Genomic DNA, 8,074 nt, shown 5'->3' with positions numbered 1-8,074 from the left:
TAGTAGCTCAATTCAGGCCGGGGACGTGAGCAGTTGGTCATAATCTGGATGGTAGTAAGGATGTGTGGAGAACCATTGGCATAAGCCCAAGGGCATGTTAAGTCACCGAGCACTCATGGCAGAGTGGTTCTCTAATTTTGCGACACTGATCGGACTTGCGACTCCTGAATTGTACCAAAGGTGACTTGTTTGTGACCCTAACGGGGGAAGCAATGTTTGTGTTAGGAATACCCCTCCAGCTAGATAGGAATTGATTTGAATCACCATCTCTCCTAGATAGTGAGAACTTGACTGAGCAGCGGCAATGTAGATTCACTAAATTTAAAGATATGGTTAAATGATGATGATGATGATAATGATAATAAGCCATGAAATACCTGATATGGTTATTATTGTTTGCAACTTAATCAAGTGATTGATTAGTATAGGTACTAATATAGATGGTAGGTAATGGCTAAAAGTCACTACTAGTACAGGTGAATAATGCTAATGGTTACTCAAGCGTTTATGCAAAAAGGTTGTCCAGCTAGATCCACTGATAAAGCCTTGCATAATCCTTGGTGTCACTTTATTTCTGGTTTGTGATGGATAAGTCTAGCTAAGTACATTCGAGTACTCAGGGTTTATCTCACCATGTTGCAGGTGAAGTTCTCGGCCTGTTGACGATGGTGGCTAACCGCCGGTGGGCTCGGTGATTCTATAGTTACTTCTCATCTATATGCTTTTGTTGGATGATGTCACTTATGCTAGCAATGTATTTAGAACTTATATTAAGGTAATCATTTGAAAGCTATGTTGTTTTCACTAAGTGGTTTTGAAACCCAAACTTGTACTATTATTTGTGAACCCATTTGTAATATTATTTTCACTACAACTCTACGTATGTGATGTGTATTTGCTTAATCACTCGATCTTGGTTGTGATGTTGATTTATCGAGGTCTTTCGGGACACTCGGTGGACTACTGGGTTTATATAAGTGAAAGTATGCGCGTGTCAACGTGTTAGCGGTATATAAGTGAAAGTATGCACGTGTCAACGTGTTAGCGAGGATAGCCGTACTTGATCTTGTATAAATTTGGCAGTTCTGTTACTGCTGGCATCAGAGCAAGATTAAGCATAATACTATCGTGTACATCGTTTTAAAAACAAAGTTTTGATTTTAAAAAGCCTATTTTGACTAAAACTTTAGCTACAGACAAATTTGTCAAAAATTAATTTGCAAAACTATGCTAGCAACATCCTCCTTTTTGCCTAGTTAAGGACTATTAGGTGGCTATCTAAGTACTAATATGGAGATTTTTACTTTCATCGTCCATACGGCGTGCTATAGTATGGATGCCATCCACTTGGGTGGTAATGTATGGATCAATTGCCTCTACGTCTAGGTAAGTGTGAGTTGTGAGAGCATGATCGTCCAACTATCGGTCTAGGGGAGTGTTAGCTATGGCTTCTGAAATATTTACATCTTACACACATGTATATATGAAGGTACTTAATTGTGGGTATATCTGTCGGGTAGCTATGGATACCAAAGTATATATCTGGGGATGTATATATGGAGAGTATCTTAGTTTACTACTTTCATTGTGTGCTTATTTATCTCTTGTGGGGATGGGCTGCAATGAATCTGCCTACAGGTATGCTAACCACGAATGCGTAGATTGAATGTAACTGACAACTAGCTATATATCGAGAGAGTACGTGTTATGCCACCGATATAGAACGTGATTGCCACCTTAGGCTAGCAATTTCGTGAGGACAAATAGGACAAGCATGCATCATGATTGTGCTTGTGCATAAATATGCTTCCCTCACTTTGTTCTAATATTAAGTAACTTGTGATCAATGTGATGTTGCTATCTTCCCTGTGTGAAGCTAGACAAAATGTCTTGTCCCATGCTGCTTGAATAGCTGTGCTTGAAGATAGTGTGTGATTAGCTCGTCTTGTATGTTTGCTTCCAAAGGAAATAGATGACAAGTTATTAATTAGGAAAAACTTCAACCCTTGAAAGACTAAATTGCTAAATGTAAGACTTGTTTTGTAGAGATATCCACCTACTCAGTAAAAAGGAAATAAAAGATAACAGTACCTTACCACTAGATTCGCATGTTTATGTGTAGTGTTGTTGTTGTAGGTGACTGCTTGTTATGCACGAGCCTTGTGCTTCGTAATAGTCATTTAAGCTAATTGGATTGAGTGTTTTGAAATGCTCGCTTAAGAATAGGATATATGTGTGGATGCTTGTTATCTAGATAGTGTCGTAGTTGTCACTCTTTTATCCTCAGTAAGCATACGAGTGTTGAAGAGCGCTATCCTAGAACAGCGTCCAAGTTTTGATAATCTCATGGTTGTCATCTCCAATTAAGTTCTCTCTTAGGAACCTAAGCCTATACATGTGGTTGCTAGCCCTTGAACGTTGCGCTTCAAAGACCTATATCCATGCCTTTGCTTGACCTTAGGCCCAAGCTTAGTTCCCTTGAATGCTTGCATGTTTTGTGGTTGTCCTGCTCCTATGTGGGAGGACCCTGCTGCAAAAATCCTTGTTAGATCTCATTGCTCCTTCTTTTACAGATGATCTTGTGCAACGCTAATCGCTATCTATCCTGGCTTTGGAACCTTTTCCTCATAGATCATGTCATTGCTTTATCAACTGAATCCCTAGTCAGTGCATTGGCTCTGGCCCTCAAATCTCATTTATTTTGCCTCCAACTCTTTCATGTCTCTGGATGTTTATCAGTCTTGATCTCCTATTGCTGCTCGACAAGACCAAATCTCATGTTAATCTTTACCTGGTAATCACCTTGGTGGACATAAGGCATTTATGGAAATTAAGCAAGAGTTTCCTGCTTAGTTGCCTTCGGCAGTTAGGCTATGTTCTTTTTGTGCTGTGTTTTGATCTTCTGATCGCCTCCTTGTTGGCTCCTAACCTTGTGACTACCTTTGTTTGCTATCCTTCCTTCGCATAGTGCTTGTTCCTATGCAACCAAATTTGTGCCACATGAAAATTCTTATGGGTTGTATGTTCAGTAATGGTGCCACGATTAGCGATCTACGGTGCCGTGATGAAATGAGAGCCTCCTGTGGGCTCACACACAAGGTTGTGTTGCTCGGCACACGCTGGTATTGAGGTCCCTAGTCATGATCTATTGCCGAACTGCACTGATGTGTTATTTTCCCATGAGCTCTTCCTTTGTTATCTCTCCATATCTTATCAAAGATCCAATCCATCCATATATCAGACCAAAAGTAGTAGAGCTTCCTTTTGAAGTCACAAAAAGGATAACCTTTGAAGAATTGGTCACCAACATAAACATTAACAGACTACAAGAGGTGGTAGACAAGTGACTCCACTTGGTTGTCCTAGTATTGACGTACGTCACCTAGTGAACAACTTATGTCATCATTGTTGGATCAGAAAGGCACACAACACTTAATGTTGGACAAGTTGTTAGTCAGATAAGAATCGAACGTCACATTATGATTATGACCTAGCTATCCAAGTCTTGATCATTATGTGCATGTGGATCGTACAGTCGAGATCAACCATCTCTAGTGTGACCCCTTGTCTACTGACTTCGATGGCGACCGTCTGTTTGTGCCTCGATTGCAATTATTGTTGTGGTCAAAAGTAAGAATTTGGAACTTTGAGTGTTGAGAGACAACTAATTAGTTACCCATAGTAAGGTTAATCTCTAGCTAGGTAGCGACTTATTGGTAGCTATGAAGACTATGTCTCACAGAACGATGTTAAGCAAAGAAATAGCAAGGACGTTCAGCAATGCAAGATGTTGTATCAGCTAAGTGAAGAACTAGAGAAAGCATGTGCCTAGTTTCGATCAGCATCATTGTGCCCCTAGGTACCACAAATGGATTTGTTCAAGGTTCTATTGGACCAAGTGCCAGAGAATATCCAGAAACAGTTCCTTGTCTATGTAGGAATGCCCTACATGTGGAATAATGCTTTGTGCCCTGCGAAAACAACCCACAAGTCCAATGCTTGTGCATAGTCAAGTTGGTGTCTAGAACGATGGTTGAAGTGTTACCTGAGAAGCATGTGAGGAAAACTCTAGCCTCCATCCTTAGCTAGGGAAAGGCTGCTGCTGCTATGAGAAAGGTTAGAGAGTGCAAAACACACACCTCAACGTGTGAAGCAAAGAAAAAGGAGAATATGAAATCTGTCTAGATTTTGTGGCACTAAACCGGTTATCTTCAAGCCGGCGATTAGTGACTCAAACGAAGTTGGATTGACCCCAAACTTGGTGATCTCATTCCTTGCTTAGGACCCTTCAGTGTCTTGTTGGCTTGAGTATTGGTTGAGTAAAACATCGGATTTGAGAGATATCTTGTCGGCTCGGTTTGCTGCCATTTCAGAACAGAGCAGTTTTGGTAGATGAATTGTTTGGATGGTCAAATGGTGTCCGGTTGAGTTGAATTTTGGTGAGTAGTTAGAAGACCCATGGATCTACATGCCCACCAAAATTTGTCCATATTGGAGCGGTAGTTTGTGAGATATGAATAGAAAACAAAAGGGTACAGAATCTGCAATTTCGCTGTGACTGCGATCATCCTTTACATTAGACGGTGGTGTTTGTAATTCATGCCAAGAAATTACAACTTGTAGGTGTATTGCTGTTAGACAACCCTCCATACCCTTGAGAATACTAATTTCACCCCTATGTGCCTTGCTTTTGCCCTCTTAGATCAGCAATGCGTGAGCAGTCAAGGTGTTCTAGAAGTCAAATTGTGCCCTTGCAATTCGAAAGTAATTGGAAAGGTGTCAAACCATAAATTTTTGGATTATGGTATTTGAGATATTGATTGGCCTAAGAATGGAAGCCTCGACGTCAAATATAGTTTAAGAAAGCTGGTTTTGCTATGATGCAAGTCAACCCAACTTGCTATGCAACTGCACCACGAAGGCAAATTGTACTCAACTTGCTTGGTAGTGAACTAGTCCCTAGTTTTTTGATTACTTGCAACTTGTGTTGTCCTCCAAGCCTCACTAACATCCTTCTACGTCAATGGTTCTCCAATGCTTATATACATTTGGTACCTTATATGTGTTTTTACCCAAGAGGTTGCATCAGATTCAACCCAGATCACTGTTGCAACTTGGATCCAAAGGCTCCCTAAGGCATGATCATTGAGAACGTTGAGCCAACAGAGTCAGCTATTACGTTTACCACTGACTCAGCAGACTCAGACCATACAATATTGTTATCTAAGAAAGAGAACTGCACACACAGAACCATTGCAACGAGTATCCTTCAGAAGATTATGATCTGGTGCAAAGTCCATAGGGTCTGTGCTATATCCACTAGGGAAGTAGATGCTACAAGTATTTAGTCTACGTTTGTATCGCTCTTCGTACATCGAGGATGAAGTACGTAGGATAGTGCTATCTTGGATTCCTCCCAATGTAACAATGCTTTATGGAAGCCAATGAAGGAAATTCTTTTAACAAAAATTTACTACAAAGAACAAGTATAGAAAGTTGTCTCGACCAATTTGGTCCCTCTGATTCTTGAAGCTATGTAGCCTAAAGCTATCGCTGATATTGGAAACTGGTAACATGTCTCTCTTCCATAAAAGTCTTTCGTCCTGAATCTCGGGACATGATTGCTTTAAGGGGGGAGGGCTGTAACACCCCAGGTGTTTGTCACTAGTTAAGCAATGGGTGTGAGCTCAACCATGACATGTTAAGTGGTGATGGAGATGTTAGGTCAAACATATGAAAATGAGCATCAACTTAAACTTGGGCCACGCACATTTTGCTTACATGTGGACCCTTGTTAAGATTATGCAAGAGTAATGTTAAACATGCTTATTTCATGTACATTACATCAACATGCATCTATATTGATCCATGGAAAAGTTTTGTGAAGTTTGGAATCAAGAAGTCACATGAAATGACAAGTTATGTCCTTGCTTGAATTGTTTTATAAAGTGAATAGAATTCTTGATCATCAAACAAACCTTGCAACCTTGCCCAAATGACTCTAAATGAACTCTACAACAAAAGTCATGAAAGGTTCATGTTGGGCAAATGCCAAGAAAATGCTCCAATGGATCAAAAAGGATAATCTAAGCTTTATCGTGATCCTACTTTGGTCAAAGTAGAACTATAGGTTCTATACAAGCTTTGATGTTGGACCTTAAATAAAAGTTGTAGTTCATATTATGTAGAAGAAACTTTGTTTTTGCACTAAGACCTAGATCAGCTTGGAACTAAGTCAAACAGAGGTCACACGATTGAATCTACTGCAGTTTTCAGTGCTTGGAAATATTCTAAGTCTGGAATTTCATTGACATCAGCATTGGCATCTCGTGTTCTCCAAAATTCGTTAAGCAACTTGAGTTGGTCCAAAAATAAAAGTTGAAGTTTATATTATGGAGAAGAGCATGCAAAAAGTTGCACTGAGTTTGACTGAGTTTTGACCTCCGAAAGCGATTTTCCGTGACCGTTATCAATGTGTTAACACTATCATCTGGGAAGATAATTAACTGCTGATCTATTGCTCAAATGACTTGGCACCCTTAATAAGAAATGTAGAGCAGGCCGAGGTGAGCAAACTTCATTTTGGGCCCATTGCTAAATTCAGCCTGGAAGCATCCCAAATTGGCTCCCCACATCGGCCATACCGTCGCCCTCCACGTGCTCGGTAAAAGGCCTCAAAGGATGCCGCGTGTCCGTGGATGTGGCCACTATTGCCGAGCTTTCCTACCGCATTCCTACCTCCTCTGCCATGTGCCCTGCCTCCCCTGCATAGTACAGAGGTGGACGCTGAGCTCCCCACTCCCTAGCGCTCTCCCTCACTCGCCTTCTGGAGCCTGCTTGCGCTGAGCACGGTCGTGCTTGCCATGGCCAACATGGCCAGGCCAACTAAGCTCCCTGCCTTCGCTCCTCCGTTGCTCCTTAGTTCCAACCAGTCTCGCCTTCGCATTCCGCGAGCCACCCCGTGCGTGTCGCGTCTCTTTCCCGGCTACCTGCACCGCCGTGCGCTGCTACCGCCAGTGCCCGCTCAGCCGTCGTCGCCAGCACGCGCGGCCAAGCCGCGTCGGGCCTCCGTGGAGCAAGCTACGGCCACCTACGAGTGCGCACCAACCTCCTGGTGCTCCGCCTCCACTTCCCTGTCGCCGATGAGTCTCCTCCGGCCGACATCGACAAGCTCCAGTGCCTCCTCTATTCATGTTCGCATCAAGGACCTCGCGCTGAAATTCGTTGAAAGAGGAGGGCCTAAGTGCGAAGTCTATGACTCAAATGAATAGTGTTGTTAAGGACCTTTTTGCAGGAAATTTGCTGAATTTTGGAAATTCATAGGAATTTCATAAAATAGCAAATGAGGACTTTTTGGAATCCTTGTGAAATTGTCTATGCAGTAGATCTATAATATGGCATGTTTTAGTTTAAAGTTTTAGCTGCAAAAAATAGATTTGTGCAGTAAGGTTGTAATGCTAGTTGAATTTGTTATTTTCCATAACTGCAGATCTAGGGCTACAAATGAAGTTAAATTTTTGTGGCATGCTACTCATGTGATAGTTGATGTGTGGTAAAAATTTCATGAGTATTGGATGAAGTATGAATGAGTTATTGGTTTATCTCGCTCTCACATGATTTCTTGCAATAGCAAATTGTCTTTTTCATAGAGGTAGCTATACTTATGCAAATGGTATGAAATTTGTACAGTAGACTATTGAGAGGATATGTGAGCTACTGTAATTTTTGTAGAATTTATTGTGCAATTTTGGTATATGTTCATAAATACACCTTGATGTCTAAATAAATTAAGAAATGCTTTAAGAAAATTTATTTAGAGGTGAGCACCATGCTTCCTGGTGTTCTTTAGTCATGTGTGAAATGTTGGTAAGTTGGTTTTGCCCAATTATGTGTTTGCAACATAAGTTAACAATTATTTTCTTGCCAATGTGGTTTATGGATAGATCTGGTAACTTAGCAAAGTTCTTCATGATAATGTGCTTTGTTGTGAAACTTGTTTATACAAAAGTTGTAGATAATTCATGTTTCTAGCGTCTATTAAAATTTGGTGTCATTTGGCAAAGTAGTTTAAGAG

Source organism: Miscanthus floridulus, chromosome 3 (assembly GCF_019320115.1).
Source record: "Miscanthus floridulus cultivar M001 chromosome 3, ASM1932011v1, whole genome shotgun sequence".
Classification (NCBI taxonomy): Eukaryota; Viridiplantae; Streptophyta; class Magnoliopsida; order Poales; family Poaceae; genus Miscanthus; species Miscanthus floridulus.
The sequence above is the reverse complement of the archived record's forward strand: the minus strand, read 5'-3'. Positions refer to the sequence as shown.